This window comes from Sphaeramia orbicularis, chromosome 16 (genome assembly GCF_902148855.1).
Source record: "Sphaeramia orbicularis chromosome 16, fSphaOr1.1, whole genome shotgun sequence".
NCBI classification, from domain to species: Eukaryota; Metazoa; Chordata; class Actinopteri; order Kurtiformes; family Apogonidae; genus Sphaeramia; species Sphaeramia orbicularis.
In genome coordinates this window covers 56,389,540-56,407,449 of record NC_043972.1, presented here as the reverse complement: position 1 = coordinate 56,407,449, position 17,910 = coordinate 56,389,540, and the positions used below count along the sequence as shown (strand labels likewise).

At 39.6% G+C, this 17,910-nt stretch overlaps 3 protein-coding genes and 1 pseudogene across 3 annotated transcripts in view; 1 reads left to right on the top strand and 3 right to left on the bottom strand.

Moving 5' to 3' along the window:
• The window catches only part of LOC115436245 (NLR family CARD domain-containing protein 3-like), a 42,237-nt gene extending 35,936 nt beyond the window's left edge, over nucleotides 1-6,301 (bottom strand). Inside the window, exons 1-2 of the mRNA XM_030159041.1 lie at nucleotides 6,247-6,301; nucleotides 2,648-2,713 (exon numbers count right to left, since the gene is read on the bottom strand). The gene's annotated coding sequence lies outside the window, so the exon portion shown is untranslated. The remainder of the gene's footprint in view (nucleotides 1-2,647; nucleotides 2,714-6,246) is intronic.
• LOC115436284 (zinc finger protein 345-like) overlaps nucleotides 1-17,910 on the bottom strand; it is a 589,760-nt gene that overhangs the window by 196,906 nt on the left and 374,944 nt on the right. The gene's annotated exons all lie outside the window — the stretch shown is intronic.
• LOC115435837 (zinc finger protein 420-like) overlaps nucleotides 1-17,910 on the bottom strand; it is a 363,895-nt pseudogene that overhangs the window by 166,124 nt on the left and 179,861 nt on the right.
• LOC115435836 (uncharacterized) overlaps nucleotides 1-17,910 on the top strand; it is a 1,131,008-nt gene that overhangs the window by 1,039,523 nt on the left and 73,575 nt on the right. The window lies entirely within an intron of this gene.

The following is a 17,910-nucleotide window of genomic DNA, read 5'->3' as shown; positions in this document are numbered from 1 at the left end:
TTAAGTTCCGGCTGCAGAAACAACCGATCGCAAGGTTAATACCACGATTTGTTCTTTGCAAGGGGTGGTTTTTTTTTTTAAAAGGTAGATACGAATTTCTTGTGCCAAATACCTTTAAATAGCCTTATGCATCACTCCTGAAGTGGACGTAATCAAATTCCAAAATTTTAATTTTCATCCCAATTATCACCCCCCACTACCACAGGACGACTTAAGCCACTTAGGAAAGCGGTGATCAGGGCCTGATTGTTCCACCCCGATTCACCGCTAGGGACCGAAAAACACTCACATACTGCCTGATAGACCGGTCTCCCTGTCTCAGCCTTATCAGCTCCTGACCAGCTAATTGTCCCCGAACAGGGTGGTCATAGACCCTTTTAAGTTCAGCCACTAGACTGGTGAATGACTGAACTGCCGGGGAACCCTGTTCAAAGAGCGCGTTAAAGTAGCTCGGGGGGGACCCTCCAACAGGCTGGCCACATAGGCAATCTTAACAGAGTCTCTAGAAAAACGGTTTGGCTGAGAATCAAAAATGAGCTGGAGCTGGGTGAAAAAATTACGACATGTCTCTGGGTTACCTGAATATTTAGTCAGGGGAGGAATGTTTGGTTCATCCGTACCCCTCATAGGCGGATTGGTAACCCGGGACTCGCCTGACGCGGCCGCAGCCGAAGCCTGGGTACGGGTGAGTAGTGAGACCTGAGTGGTCAGCTGGTTCATTTTATCCAGCAGGGTATGGAGGGCCTGATCATGTCCTCCCAACCTGTGCCCCTGAGACTGGATAGCTTCCCTGACCTGGTTGAGTTCTGCAGGATTCATATTGTGGCCAGTTTGTACTGTTAAGCTACTAGTACAGGCACAGAATCCAAATGCAGAACTCGGAGACAGAAAATAAAGTTCACAGGATTTATTTGTCACTGAATATACAAACAGATAGATAATGAGAATGAGTAACACAATCTTGAGGACAGTGGATGGAGAAATCCTCTTCAGATTCATCCTCCGGGCTGAGGATGTGAACCCTTTGCTCGGCTCGGTAACCGGAGCCGGTCTCCCGACTAGGGAGAAGCAGAGGGAGGTCAGTGACGGAAACAGGTCATACACGGGAAAGCTAACAGATGGGCAACAGGACATTAGGGGTAGACAAACTCACGTACCAAAAGTCAGGCAAAGCGATCAAAACCAGGAAGGCAGATGGAGGCAAGCAAAACCGACAGGGAGCAGGCAAAAGGCAAAAATCGAGATGGCAAAAAATGGGTCAAAAACAGGAAAGCAGACAAACAGACAAGATCAGAACGCTGGTAAGTACCTACAAGAGAATACAAACTGGCGACTGACTGGGAGAAAGGACAGGGCTTAAATACACAAAAGGGAGGGAAGACAACGAGACACAGGTGGAACAAATCAGGGCGGAGTCGGGTAATCAGGAGAAAGGTGAACATGATCAGGAAAGGGAAGTAAAGATGACAGACAAGACACATGAAGGAAAATTAACAAAATAAAACAGGAAGTGACAAACAACATGAAAGACAGACAAAACCAGACTAGCGTCTGGTTGCAGGCTTGACAATTATTGGGCTTATTAGTAACAGTACTTATTAGTGGGCTTAAGACTCCTGTCAATCACTCACAACTGTAAATACACTGGTGGGACATAAACATGTGTAAAAGTAGTGTTTTTTTACATGGACATTTTCATTTTAAATGTCTTCAGATGGTGGGTTGAGAAGCACTGACGAGCAATTATTTTTTATCACCGGAGTACTTCCAGTCTGGAATATCACTGAAAGGCAATACATGCTGTTGATGCCCCCCCCCCCAACAACTATGCGATTAATCGCAGAAATCCACGGAATTAATCGCGATTAAAAATTTTAATCGCTGCCCACCACTAGTATTTATTATTCAATCCCCAAAATATCACCTCAATAAAAAAATATTTTCAATAAAAAAACTTCACATCAATAAAACAAACAAAAAAAAAAATTCAATTAAAAAAAGTGGGAAGTGGAATTTTTTTTTCTTTTTTTTTAAATTGAAACATTATGACACAAACATTGCGCAGTGGGCGGATGCTTCCTCATTAGTCAGACATTTTTTAATGACAAGTGTCTACACTGTCATAGGAATGTCTGTCTAGAACGAGGAAGTCCATGTTTGTCAAAGTCCAGGTATGTGGTGTAAATCTGTCTTCCGTCTCCATCCTATCGATCCACACAAACCCTTCAAATGACAGCATTTCTATTCACAGACAACATTAGATGACTTTTCAAATAAACGCCAAGGGGAAACGATGTGGTTTTGTGGGATGTCAATAACAAATAGTGACCTGAACCCAGACCTGAACCCTCTGTGAAGGCCAGGACTGCTGGACTGGGTTCAGGACGACCTTTGACCCCGAGTCCGTCCACCAACAGTGTGTTGTTTAGTATCAGTTGACTGTGCTTTGTGAGTCCATTTCAACAACATGTGATAGAAAATCCATGTTGTGTGCTGAACATGTGTTTGATGTGTTCTGTTCAGGTTCTACTGCACAAGGTTCTGCTCTGTCAGCGTCATTTCAACAACAAACATTTGAGTCTGTGACAGACTCACTGTGTTCATGACGCTGTGATGGAAATGTCCCCAATGGTCCAGTGAAACTCACTCCTGTTCTGGACGACTTCAGCTCACATGATTGTCCCAGTCAGACATCAGAGGGTATTTCCTGAATCTGCAAAGACAAATGGAGCTGATGGAACATCATCCAATGGTTGAACTCCAACCAAAACCAGTTTGAACAAGTGGCTCCAGGCAGAACAAACCCTGCCCCTCACACATATTGTATCTTATTTTGGCATCGATCCAGCTGATGTCAGTGTATCAACTGTCTCTATATACACTACTCACAAAAAGTTAGGGATATTTGGTTTTCAGATGAAATTTCAGGACAAACTTAAACTGTTACAGGTGAACTTAATGTGACCTTCTCTAAACTTTTGAATGCACTTGTTCAACAGTTCAGTGTTTCAGGACTTTTTGCAAAACTTGCTATTCTTTAACAAGGAGCTTAACGGCAAAATTCAAAACAGGTGTTTGATTCATGAATCCTCCAATAAAGTTCCTGGTTCAGTTACAATTGGTATTTAAACAGTCCTCCTCATCATGCTGTTCACATTTTGACATCATGAGACCAAGATGACACCTAACAATTCATCAACAGTACCTCGCCATTGCAAGGCTTCAAACAGGATGTTCTCAGACAGAAGTGGCCACTGAGCTCACAGTGTCACAGAGGGTCATCAGCAGGTTGTACCAGAGATACAGAGAGACTGGAAGAGTCACAGAAAGGCACAGAAGTGGACGTCCTTTGGCCACATCCCACACTGATGACCGCTTCATTGTGAACAGTGCCCTGAGGAACCAGATGATGAATACCACTGAACTCCAGGCAAATTTAAGGGAGGTGAGAGGTACCCAAGTGTCATGTCAGAGTATTCAAAACTGTTTACATTAGCCTGGTCTGTATGCTAGAGGACCTGCAAAGGTACCTAAACACACCACCAGGCACAGGCGACATCGTTTTGCATGGGCCAGGGAGCCTTGACACCAGATGAGGGACCAGTGGGCCTCAGTGCTGTTCTGTGATGAAAGTCAATTCACGTTGAACAGAAATGATGGCCGCCAATGATGTTGGAGACGTCAAGGAGAGTGTTATGCATCAGCCACTGTTGTCACCAGACGAGCTTTTGGTGGTGGTGGTGTTACAGCATGGGCAGGTGTGTCTAGTCAAAACAGAACTGCCCTATACTTTGTGAATGGTACAGTGACCAGCCCATACTACCTGAATAACATCATTAATCCAGTCATTGTGCCCCTGCATGGACAACACAGGCCGAGTTTCATCTTCATGGATGACAATGCTCCAGCTCATTGAGGTCACATCATCAAGGAATGGCTGCTGGAGACTGGGGTACCTCGAATGGAGTGGCCTGCACTTTCTCCAGACCTGAATTCCATAAAAAAACCTATGGGATCAGCTGAGTCACTGTGTGGAGGCTTGTAACTGTGTACCCTAGAACCTCAAAGAGCTGAGGACCACCCTTCGAGAAGAATGGGATGCCATGCGTCAGCAGACAATAAGTCATTATGTGAACAGCATGAGACATCGTTGTCAAGCTGTAATTGATGCTCAAGGGCACACAGCAAGTTATTGAGACACTGACATTTTTTGTTGATGTGTAACTACCACTGTTGTTGGTTTTTGTTTCAATAAATTGTTTGATATGAGGGAATTACCATTGCATGTGTTACGGGTCCCAGGTATGGTACCACAATAACAAAATACAAATCTGTGAAATACAGATAAAGTTGAGCAACAATCAAAACACGGAGCATTCAGTTCTTCATCCAGATTGCGTCTGTATTCAAAAATCACAATAAAATATGCAATACAAAATATGGCTTTTAGTATCTCTGTCTCAGTTCTTAATAACTAAAATAAGTGCGATAAATGTCCATAAGTCCTTTCAGTCCATTTTCTTTTCACAGAACACATTCACATTAATAACATCACATTTTCACTATACTATGGTATCACATTTTATATAAATGAATCAGAGCTACTATAATGACATAGTGCAAATCACAGCAGTACTCGACTGTATTTAGAGCAGCAACATCTTATCTGTGATGATTCTGGACATACACACTTAACATAAATTGTTCACAGACAGAGAAATACAAAACCCTTTTAATATAGAACCATTAACTATACCTAAATCTTAAAGAAAACACATTTACTCCTTTTGACTTCATATTTCACACTAACACTCCTCAAAAATGAGCTAAACTTATTATTTTATTATCTATAACACACTTAACCCATTACCAGTTTTGCTGTAAGATGTAGTACATGTGTGAGAGCCGAAATAATAATCAGTACAGAGTACATAAACATTAGTGACATGCCTGCGAGACCTGACGGAGGGAAAAACCCATACACCCGCGATGCGGCGTGTTACCGCCACTAAGAGAGCGGCGCTACTTTGAAGTTTTTAAAGTTCACAAAAGTACTTAAATCAACACTGAAACACTTTCATAACTTCTGTCCACATGCAGTAAGGCTTTAAACAACCGCGACTGGTTATTTTTACCGACTACTAACCTGTAAAATACAGATAAAGTTGAGCAGCAATCAAGACACGGGGGATTCAGTTCTTCATCCAGATTGAGTCTGGTACGTGGGCGGAAGTTCCCACCTGAAACTACCTGGAGTGCAACCGCTCCCGTGACAAAGGTTCCACCTGGATGCTGCTTACATTTATCATGGTTTTTTTTTTCATAATATACATGAAATATAAAATGACATGGCTGTCAACTAATTTTTCAGAGCATTATTAAACCCTGTAAACACAGGAAATTATTTTCCAGCTGCCTAAATTAAATACTATACAAAAATGGTCGCACTATTTTTGGCATGTCACACATGCTTCTACTTAAATGCCCTACTTTCATGATATAATACCACTGTAGTGTAAACTTTTTACATTTTCCATAAATTTCACCCAAAAGCCAAATATCCCTAACTTTTTGTGAGTAGTGTATGTGCCAAGTCTGAGGTAAACTGAAACAAAATTGGTGTTTTTATAGACATGTAAAATTTTGCCCATTATAAGAAAATGGGAAGAAAAAATATTTTAAAAATTCATTAAAAATGTGAACTTTGAACTACTTTTCCAAAAATGTAATCAGATACATTCTGGCTCACTGGGAATCTATAAACACAATTTTGTATGAATTCAACCAGTAGTTTTACTGCTAAATTGTTAACAAAGAAAGAAAGAAACAAGCAAACTGAACCATAAACAATATCCCTTCCCTCTCCTTCAGGGGCGGGGTAACAAGTGGTGCCAAGCACAACAAACCCCGCCCCTCGTACCTATTGTAGCTTATTTTGGTATCAATCCACTCTTTCATCCATATTCAATATTTGTTAAATATAAAAATCATATTCAAATGACAGAAACAGTTGCATATGAGAAGATGCTGGGGAAACTGAGCAGAACACGTGACACAATTATTGAACACTGGGGTGGTTTCAGTAAATATATATCTGGGGAATTTGACCCAACCCTGTAAAGATTAATCCCCTTCGGGGGGCGGGGTAACCAGTAATAAACAACACTAAACTGATGAGAGTTTATGGAGAACGAATCAAATACCACAAAGATGAGTCAGAAACAAGAGAAAGAATAGAAAACTGACCTGTGGAAGGCTGATGGAAGAGTCTAAGTGTTGGTGTGTCTCAGGTGAACTGTGTCCTGAAAACAGAACCTCACCTGGTCCCACAGGTTCCACCAGCACCAGTGGGAGGAGCTTAGTTGGAATGTCTGTCAGGTTTGTCCTGATGTTAATCTCAGTCTGAGTAGACGTTCTGGAACGTCAACAGACATAGATGCAGAACATACAGAGAATAGAGATGGTGTTTCTGTCTCACCTTATTTAATGTCATGTATTTAAAAAGAGGTTAAAAAAATACAATACCAATAAATAAACAGTAAACTATGACAGGATCTAAAGTGTCCTTGTCAGTGTATCCAGTAGCAGCAGTAGTGCAGTCCAGTCCTGGTTCTGAGATCAGAAGGTGCATCATGGAACCAAACAGCAGCAGATATGACAGTAGAGACATGTTTAAAGTGCAGAAGACAGTCAGCAGCTGATGGACAACACCACAGGATCTAAGTCTACTGAGTCTGATGTGGAAACAACGGATGAGGTGGAGTCTGGGTGGAAATGGGGGGGGCAGAGGGGGGAGGAAGTGGAGAGGGTTCAGTGTTCTGATGGATGAAGGTGTTCTGCAGTCTGGTGGATCAGACATGGAGACTCTGGTACCTTTTCCCTGAAGGCAGGACGCTGAAGAGGGAGTGGGAGGAGTCTGTGGGTGGGGCGGGTGTGAAATATGTCTGTGAGGGAGGGAGGAGGGACAGCCATGATCTTACTGTCTGTGTTCACTATGTGTTGTAGTGTCTTTGGGCAGGAGGCGGAGCAGCCCCATACACATGATGGGGGCGGGGCTTGTGCTCTCCTCTGTGCAGGAAGTAGAGTGGGTTTTTTTTTTCCCCACTTAAGTTTTTATTTAAATTTTATAAACACATAGTCACTAAAAACAAAAAACAATCCTTCCTTGGGTTGTAACAGTGCATTCACATTATTCAGTCCTTCCATTCTGGGTTCTGTAATCAGTCCATTTATTCCACTTTTTGTCCATTTGTGCTTCTTCTAGTTGCAGTTTGTCAGTTATTTTTTCCATTGTATACATTCCTTCAATAATTGTGATCCATCGGTCCTTTGTTGGTGGTTCTGCCTTTCCCCAGTTTCTTGTAATAACTTTTTTACAAGCCACTAAAAGTTTATGAACCAAGTATATGTGGTTTCCCACTACACTTTCATCAGATAAGTTCCACAAATACAGTCCATCACAGCACACTGAATCTCATCCCCCATTATTTGTTGTAACACTCCACACACCATCTCCCAAAACACACTTATTTATCACATTTCCAAAAGACGTGTATGCAATTTATGATTTATCACTATGTTGAAATCTCCTCCACAATTAATATGCCTTCAGTTTCCATTGCTGTTATATTTAAAATAAATAAATTTAAAAAAATCCTTTATCACTTTAAGGAGGGGGGAACACATTACCAGAGTAACAGGTTCATTTTCCAGCTCTCCCTTTACAATGACATATCTTCCCTCTTTATCTTGAATTTCTTTTTCATATAGAAATTTAGTCGAATTGGATATTAATATTATGACTCCTCTTCTATTTCCTTGTTTATAGAAACTGTTGTATGAATTCCTATAGCCACATTTTTTTTTGTTTTTCATGTTCTGCCTTAGATAGGTGGGTCTCTTGTAGAAATATTATTTGAACCTTCTCTTTTTCAGTTTTATCATGACTTTTCCTCTCTTTACAGGTGAATTCAACCCAGTTATATTTAGTGACAATATTTTAAGACTGTTATATTCCATTATATTGAGTTATTACTAGAGTCTGACCGATTTGGGATTTTTGGGGCCGATGCTGATATTGGGGGCAAAAAAAAAAAAAGCCGATATATCGACTGATATCCAAAATATCGGCCGATAACCGATATGTTTGCCAATATATTAAATAAGAGCATTGATATACACAGGATATAAACTACACATGAACATAAATTCTTATAATACCCGAAATATGATTCAACACAAAAAGGCAGAAGACAACTAAATTAAAATAAGGAACTTTAATTAGTAACACTGTCAACATAAGGACAGTAAACCCACTGATAAATAAGAAAAGGCAAACTGTAAACACAATGATAAATCAGTAAATGTGTAGTGTTCTTTTCTTTGCTGGTGCTGGAGCCCTGGCTAACTCTTGCCCTGCAGATGTTCATCTAGTGCCTGTGGAGCCTTTTGTGAAGTAGCTCCACACCTTACTCTTCCCCTCTGCCTGTGGAATGAAAATATGTACATTTAATGTATTTGGGTTACTAGCATAGAATTGGATTCTATAGTTGGCCATTTTAAAATAAAAACAAGTGGCTGCATTTAGCTGAAAGTGATAATACATAGGCTAATGTGAGGTGTTTTTAAACTAATACATGATGTGTTTTTAAAAGGTTTATTCACAAAAACATCTTACCAATATCAATTAGTCATATTTACTAGCTAAGGAAAAGTTCCATCTGCAGCCACTGGGTATTTGCAAACAGCTCAAAAATAAATGCTGAAGCAAACATTAAAAAGTGGAAAAAAGCTGTCTACAAACAAAATAAGAAATAATCAAAACATGCATCATGTTATTAGACTTAATACAAGGGACTAAACTACATTTTATGTAACAATGGAGCTGCTTTCCAACCATGCAATATATAAAATTACAACTAAATACATTACTTGGAACCTTTTCAAAATTATTTTAATGAAGACATTAACTTGTGAATTTATGAACCCCGATAAATCCTGCATGACAGTACGAAGTGAAGTGGGACGCTGTATAGTAGTCTGATATGAATGATGGACATGGGAGTTAACAGCTGCATATATCTGTATTTCACAAAGATACAACTTACATAACTTTAAAACACTGTATAATAGTCTGATATTAGGTAATGGTGGACATGATTAACAGTTGCATCTTTGTTTATCTCACAAAGATAATTTACACAACTTTAAAACACTGTATAATAGTCTTATTTTAGATAATGGTGGACATGTTGATTAACAGTTGCATATGTCTTTGTTTATTTCACAGAGATGCAACTTACACAATGTAAAAAAGCTGTAATACACTCTCTAAAACTTGCATGAAAAAAAACAAAAAAACTTGAATGTTCTCCTCGGCGTACCCTGACAACGTATTTCCGCAAGGACGTTTTTTCTCATGGGGCACTAAAGTGTAGTGTTATATTGTTTTACAAAGTCGCAGCTTACCATAGAGTAAAATAAATACAGTTTCTTCCGCCATTTCTCTCCTCTTCTTCTCTGCTGCAGCTGAGTGAGTGTGACTGGTGTTGGTGCACTTCACTGGTCTGTGTGTGTGTGTGTGTGTGTGTGTGTGTGTGTGTTTGGGGGGGGGGGGGGGCAGGTATTCAGGCAGTGTGCAGCACACACACACACACACACACACACACAGGAACAGAGCCACAGAATCTCCACGCAGCAAAAAACTTAAATTAATAAAAAGTGTGAAGGAAAATCAGTTCACTTGCAAACATGTGCTGTCACTCAAAAGGACGACGCCACTCTGGCGATGTTTGGTGATGTAGGTATCATTTTTAAACATTCAGGTGCTTGCTGTCAATCACTGTACTGCTGAAGACTGAAAAAGAATGCTGAAGAATGCATCTGTCCGTGCTCATTGTAAAGGTCAAACTAGATTTACTGCCATCATGTACCCATCATGTAACCTTTGTAGAATGTATTTAAGTGTGACTTCAGCCAGCCCAGTTTAGACGAATAACAAGGTTACTCTGAGTGCTTGTGAATATTCTCACTTTGATTCTTGCAAGAATAACAAAGTATTTTTTGTGATCCCTGAAATCAGAGTGTGGTGTTTTTCTTTGTCTCAGAGTGTTATTAAATCCATTACAAATTGGAGGTCCCACCGAGATTTTTTTGAGTCTCCAGAGATTTTTGTCTGACTGTGTTTTTTGGATTGAAGCTTTGGAAATTTTTATAGATCGGCCAGCTGTTGAACTTCCTCCAGAAAATACAGGAGTAGTGAGTAACTTTGGAAAAATTATGGGAGAATTAAATTTAAGGGGTTTAAAAATTAAAAAGGTTACACTGATTAAGGGATTACACAGAGGTTTAGTAATTCCTCGGTTCTTCTCGGTTTTGGGTTCTGGATTTGGGTTTATGATGGACCCTAGGGTTTTTCTTCTGTTTGGGTACTTTTGAAGAGTAAAAGAAAAATGGAATGACTGAGGCTGAGTGTGGGCTGAACAGGTGAAGTGAACGCATGTGAATATTGTGTGTGTATGGATTTCCCGGTGAGAGTTCCGGTAAGCTGTGTCTGGACAAGAGTTGGATGGAACATGTAAATTTGATTGGAGCGCATGAGTGTGAAGGGAGAGAGGAATTCTGATGAATAAGGAGTGAAGTCTTGAGTTGTGTTGGTTTTGTTGTCTCCCTGAAGTATTGCAATAGTGTGAGTTTCCACGAGTAAGCCTATGTTGTGATTAAACCTGCTTAGCCTTTAAAGAGATAAAATAAAAGATGTCCTGTAATTTAACCGAGAAGTAAAAAAGCTAGCATAAAATACTGCCTTGTTAATTTTGCAGATTGATTATTAGGGTCTAAAATAACATAAAAATATATAAACTCCTTTTAGTTAATCTGTGATAATTTACAAAGAATAAGAAGAAGTTCCTCACTCTCTCTCTCCCCTCAGCCCCCACCTTTTTTCCCCCTACTTTACAGCTAAATGTCTGTGAAGGGCTGTTTTTGGACTGTGGGCTGCAGTGAAGGGAGAAAGGGGGGAGACAGAGAGAAGAAAAAACAGTTGGATAAAGAGGAGTGATAAAAAAAAACGTATAGGTAATAATATTGGACAGCAAAAAGTTTTGATAGGACCAGCAAAAGTAATGAATGAGGAATATGGTAAACTCAGTATAAACTAGAAGCACTCGGAGAGCGCAGACCTCCGCCAAGGCTGATCAGTGGCCCCCCCCGTGGGCCCCCCCACCCCCGATCACCACCAAAATTTAATCATTTCTTCCTTATCCCATTTCCAACAAACCCTGAAAATTTCATCCAAATCTGTCCATAACTTTTTGAGTTATGTTGCACACTAACGGACAGACAAACAAACAAACAAACAAACAAACAAACCCTGGCAAAAACATAACCTCCTTGGCGGAGGTAAATATCTTTGCAAATGGCATAAGATAGGGTTTCCTGACAATGGAAATCTGCAACATGCAGCCTTAAGGACATTAAGAAAAAACATAGCAAAAAGGATTGAAAATAAAATTAAAAAAGCAAAGATTCGTGCATGTAATAAAATAAATTTAAAATGGTCTGCACAGTTAGAAATTTTGAGATTATGGGAAAAGGAAGCAGATCGAAGAGACAGATTAGAAAAACGACAAAGGACAATAGATACTTTTGCTTCTTTATCAGATACTACTGTTATGGACAAAATAGAGGAATTAACTCCTAAATCTCTGATAGAAGACATTACTGGGACTGTGTTTTATACTCGACCCTTTAGCGACGATGTAGCTGACTTTGAGACTGCATGGCCACCAGAAGGATCCTTTGAAAAAGATAAAAAGCTTTATTACAAAAATTAATTGATCAACCAAATGCCAAAGGACCATCAAATTGGGATTATAACTACATGAGAGAATGTCTTGGAACATGGAAAGCCACAGAAAGAAAGGTTTTTTGTACTATAGAAAAGGTGGAAAATTGCCCTTTAGTAGAAATGTTAAGTGTTCACAAGATTGATTATGATTTGGACTGTCCACCGAGGATTTTTTCATCTAGACAAGCTGACAGTTCCAAGAAACAAGAGATGAAAAGTGACTGTAAACCTGGAGATGCAAAGAAGATGACTCTGACATCATCTCCATATGCTGCATTAAGGAAAGAACTGAATAAAGAATCTCATTCACCCACGCAAAACGAGGCAAGGTACTGTGTCCCAATCTGCACAGCTCTATCCACAGATTGCAGCGAAATTTGTGTCACCTACAGAAGATGCCAATGAAATAAAAGACCGACTTCTTCTTGCTCCAATGGTTGAGTGTCCGAGAGGTGATGGTGGTGTGCAATTAATCTATAGGTCATGAAAATTATCAGAATTACAAGAAGTCATTGATAAACTGCCTGATCCCAAACTAAATGGAAAAGTGTTTGCAGATGCTTTAATAAAACTTCTTGTCCAAAATAAACCCACAGCTGCTGAATTGGACCATGTCTGTACAACAAAATTGGGTCTTGGATGGAGTGACGTAAAACCTGATGCCTGGGATTCAACCGCAGAATTCTCTGAGAGCAATGCTTCAACATATCGGATGCAACTGGCTGAATTGGTTGAGAATCTTAAAACTAAGTATAAACCTGATGATGAAAATTCTATGTTACACTCTGAGACAAAAGACGGAGTCACTGGATTCTGGAATCAGAAGATTTTACTTGCAAGGAGTCAAGTACATACAGTGAGATGCAGCAGTTGACTGACTAAAAACAGGAAGTTTAAGATCTTATGAAAGAACATGAATATTACAGTCATTGGACCAAGTGTACAAATATTATAATGTTGATCAGGTTCACCATTGGCTTAGGTATTCAAAACACAGCGATGCATGGGTTCAGTGACTGCGTCTGTACTCTTCCCCCACCTGTGTGATGCTGTTAGCACAGACCCAGAACCCAAATGCAGAACACGGAAGCGGATGTAAAAGTTTACAGAGTTTATTGTATACAGTTAGGTAGATTATGATAATGAACAGGATCTTGAGGACAGCGGCCAAGGAGGTCCTCGTCTGAACCGTCCTCCGGGTTTCGGACGCGAACCCACGGTTCAGCTCCGGACTTTGTGTCGGCACCCCGACTAGGGGAAAGCAGAGGGAGGTCAGGGACGGAAACAGGTCATGCACGGGAAGGCTATCAGACAGGCGACAGGACATAGGGAAAAGACAAACTCACGTACCGAAAAAACCAGGCGAAGACGTCAATAACCAGGAAGGCAGATGGAGGCTGACAAAACCGACAGGGAGCAGGCAAAAAACAGGTAAAAACAGGATGACAAAAACAGGTCGAAACACAGTAAGGCAAACGAACAGACAGGATCAAAACGCTGGTAAGTTATCTACTAGAGAAAACAAACTGGCGTCTGATCAGGGGAAAGGACAGGGTATAAATACACAAAAGGGAGGGAAGACAATGAGACACAGGTGGAACACATTAGGGCGGAGTCAGGTAATCAGGGAAAAGGTGAACACGAACCAGGAAGGGAAGTAAAGACCACAGACAAGACACATGAGGAAAACTTAACAAAATAAAACAGGAAGTGACAGACAAACATAAAAGACAGACAACCCCAGACTAACGTCCGGTAACAGGCTTCACAACCTGTCCCATGGCCTGATCTCCTCAAGGGCAGCAGCCCGCTCTGGACCCAAACTGGATGGACAACAAGTACGCTTTGGTCCTGGCACATGCAAAGCAGGGGCCGGGGGGGCTTGAGCCCCTGCCGCTTTGATCCTCTGCCTACAAGTGCCCTTTTTACTCGTTTTCTTTTTTTTTCTTTTTTTTTTTTTTTGTGCAAAAAACTGCACGACTAAAAACTAAAAACCTGCAGGTCCATTAGAACATCTACAAGGAGACACTTCATCATTCCAATGTAAAACTGAAGAATGCACGGCAGTCGTGTTTGGTATGTTTGTGTTTGACAACATGAGCTGGATAATGAGTAAGTTAGGACTGTGTGTGATTTTACCACAGTTAATGACACAGTATTAGTTTGATTCAGTAGATCAGAGCCCAACTAACGTTAACTGGCCGACAAATGTGTCTGTCTTCTACTAATGTTTGTAAAATTGGCTCTGTGTTGTCACGTTAAGTTTAACTTTTGTTGTTAAGTACTAAGATTAGCTGCATGGATGGTTTAGCAGAGTTCCCACGTGTCCTGGAAAACCTGGAAAATGAGAAAAAAGGTCAAATGTCCTGGAAATGGTTAAGTTATCCTGGAAAATTATTGATCCTCCCCCTGCCTTGTGACCTTGTGTGTCTAAACTGAGATGAAACAAAGGAAATAGTTTTTAGTGATTTATTGAAGATATACAAATATTTTTAGAGGAAGTGCAGGAGAGAAAGTAACAGAGAAGAGAAAGTTGAGTGTGAATTGTCCAGTTGAACATTGTAACTCCAGTTTGTCAGGCTAATGAAGTGCTCCGCTGTGATCTGTGGGTGTGTTTGCATTATTCTAGGATACATTTGTCATAATTATTGTTCATAGATAAATTATAGCCATAGACTGCACATCAAATGTCTGAGTAATAAACATAGAAACAGTCTGGGTAAATGCAAGTTACAACTGTAGAAAAGAACACTTCCACAGAATGAGAAGGACAGGGGAATGGAGGAGTGTATTATGGGATAACTTGTCTCTGTAATGACTGAAAATGTCCTGGAAAATAATTTCAGGGAAACAGTGGGAACCCTGGTTTAGGTTTGTTGGTTCAGGCTGAAAATCCTCAAAGTGTCTTCAAACAGCTAATGTTACATGTAGTGTACGATTTTCTTGAACTCTGAATTAACGTTAATGCTTGTGCTGTTGGTGCTCATTATGGCTGAGCTCGTAAAAGAGCAAATAGGTTAAACAAGGTTCAAAGAAACAATAAGCAAAGCTAATCATATTTCTTTCTCTTATCAGGAACATCGTCCATGGATTGTGATCGTCCAGATTTGGTTCCATCTGTTTTTTCACACAGCAGCACCAGAGACACCTCAGGAAAGGTGGCCAGGTCAGTGTCATGTCATGTGTGGTTTTCGACTTTCTGGTTCACTTGTTAACTATCTGAGCAAATCAGATCTATTTGTATGGCCTTCTTTATTATGTTATTGCATTATCTCTTAATGTGTTGATTATTTTGGGTTCTTAACTGAACTGTACTCTATTGTTTGTGCCAGATATGAAAGAAAGAGAATACAGGATGAAGATAAGGCCCCTGCTACCTGCCCCACAAGCAAACCTGAGGCAGATCCTCTAGATCAGAAGTGTCAAACTCATTTTACTTCAGGGGCCACATTATATCACATTATATGAAATAATAACATAATTATAGATAAATAATGTCAACTCCAAACTTTTCTCTGTGTTTTAGAGCAAAAAAAGTTGATTTACATTATGAACAGGTTTACATCTGCAAACTATCTTTTCAAAAGATGTGAATAACATGAACAAACTGAAAAAATAACTGTAATTTAACAATATTCTGCCACAGTTTATCATTTAGACAGGTACATTATAGCTTACAGATCGCAGTGGATCTACAAATACACAAAACATTTAGCAACAGGCAGAATCTTGTTAAAACTGTGCTTACTTCTCTTTGGACATTTCAGGTTGTTCATATTTATTCAGGTTATTACATTTTTTGTGAAATTATACTTTGGTTTTAGTGTAAATACATGAAAGTATTACATTTACAAAGGGAAAAGTTTAAACTTGTCATTATTCATATTATTATGATAGTATTTACTGGTCCTACCCACTTGAGACTGAATTGTTCTGAATGTGGAACCTGAACTAAAAGGATTGTTAATTTCTTAGTGTAATTTTTGCATTTCACAAATTCATCCCATGGGCCGGACTGGACCCTTTGGCGGGCTGGATTTGGCCCCCAGGCCGCATGTTTGACACCTGTGCTCTAGATTCTTCTGAAGCTCTGCACAAGTCATACTATTTCGTGTCTGTTTGTGTTGGTTGGTGGTCGGGTGAGTAGTGATAGAGAAACAGACAGATAGTCTGTGTGTTGTGTGTGTGTATCTGTGGATGTTTGTAAGCTGATGTGTTGCACATGAAGAGTTAATGTATCTCCTTTTTGTGTTGTAGATGAATGTAAGTTTGTGTCCAGGAAAGAGATGAACCAACTCAACCTGCAGTTCAACCAGCTCTATGATGACTATGAAGCTGTGACAAGAGAACTGTATGTCACACAGGAAGAAAAGAAACATCTGAAGGAGACACTGAAGCAGTCCAAGTTTGGGTTTGATTCCATAAAAGACACAAACGCTAACATGTTTTTTTTTTTACTGGTTTACAGTCATTACAAATGTTTATAGTTTATGAATATCTACATTTTATCAGACAGGATCATTGAGAGTACAAAAAGCTTGAGAACCACACAATAGAGCTATTTTATTTATAATAATGGACCATTTTAGGACCAAGGTTAAAGGACCATTTAGGAAAAACTGCTTTTAAAGCTGACACGTTAAATATTAACATGAACTGACAATGTTTTAAATGAAATATATTAAAGGTAATGGAATGGACTCAAAATGAAATGTACATCTGTAACCAAAAGTGTTTTCAACAATGACAAGTGTAAATAATTAACACTATATGTACTCATCTAATATTTCTACCTGGATCATCAACTCAAACTGCACTTCTTTCTGGGAATGAACAATATATATCAGTGCCATTTGTGATTTTATGTAAATGTAGCGTTAAGAAAAAAATAAATGAACACTTGAAGAGTCAGATGTGTTAGAATAGAATAGAATGCCTTTATTGTCATTATACACATGTATTATGAAAATAAAAGAGACAACTCTCTTCTGTTACATAGTGCAAAACAGTTTAAAAGAAAATAAATTAAATCTACAGGGTGTCCCAAAAAAAATGTATACACACTTTAAATAATTGCAAAGCAGGTGTTTATTAAAATGTATTTAATTTTCAAAATGTAATTGAATTTACAACCGTCCTTTTACTGTTTTGTCAGCGCCTGTTCTCAAACTGACGTCTGGGTCTGGTCCAGACACTGCTGACAACGCCAAGCAATGGAATCACACATTGACTCACACCACAGACTCACACCACTAAACTTTTTTTATGGGGATACCTAAAAGACAAAGTCTATGCTATGAGATCTGCAACAGTCACTGAACTGAGAGCAGCCATTGAATGTGAATGCACGCAAATACCAAGGGTATTTGGTGATGTGTGCGATTCCATTGCTTGGCGTTGTCAGCAGTGTCTGGACCAGAGCAGACGTCAGTTTGAGAACAGGAAGTGACAAAACAATAAAAGGATGTTTGTAAATTCTATTAAATTTTGAAAATTAAATGAATTTTAATAAACACCTACTTTACAATTATTTAAAGTGTGTATACATTTTTGGGGACACCCTGTATATACAGAAAAAAAACAAGCATGTCAACCAACCAAGAAAGGGTAGAGATAAATATAGCACTTTGACCCTGGTTGGACACTGAGGATATATGTTAAATGTTATACAGGCTCTGTAGGGTTCTATACAGGTGGTGTAGGGTTCTATACAGGTGGTGTAGGGTTCTATACAGGTGATGTAGGGTTCTATACAGGTGGTGTAGGGTTCTATACAGGTGGTGTAGGGTTCTATACAGGTGGTGTAGGGTTCTGTACAGGTGATGTAGGGTTCTATACAGGTGGTGTAGGGTTCTATAGAGGTGTTGTGGGGTTCTATACAGGTGGTGTAGGGTTCTATACAGGTGATGTAGGGTTCTATACAGGTGATGTAGGGTTCTATACAGGTGGTGTAGGGTTCTATACAGGTGCTGTAGGGTTCTATAGAGGTTTTGTGGGGTTCTATACAGGTGGTGTAGGGTTCTATACAGGTGATGTGGGGTTGTATACAGGTGGTGTAGGGT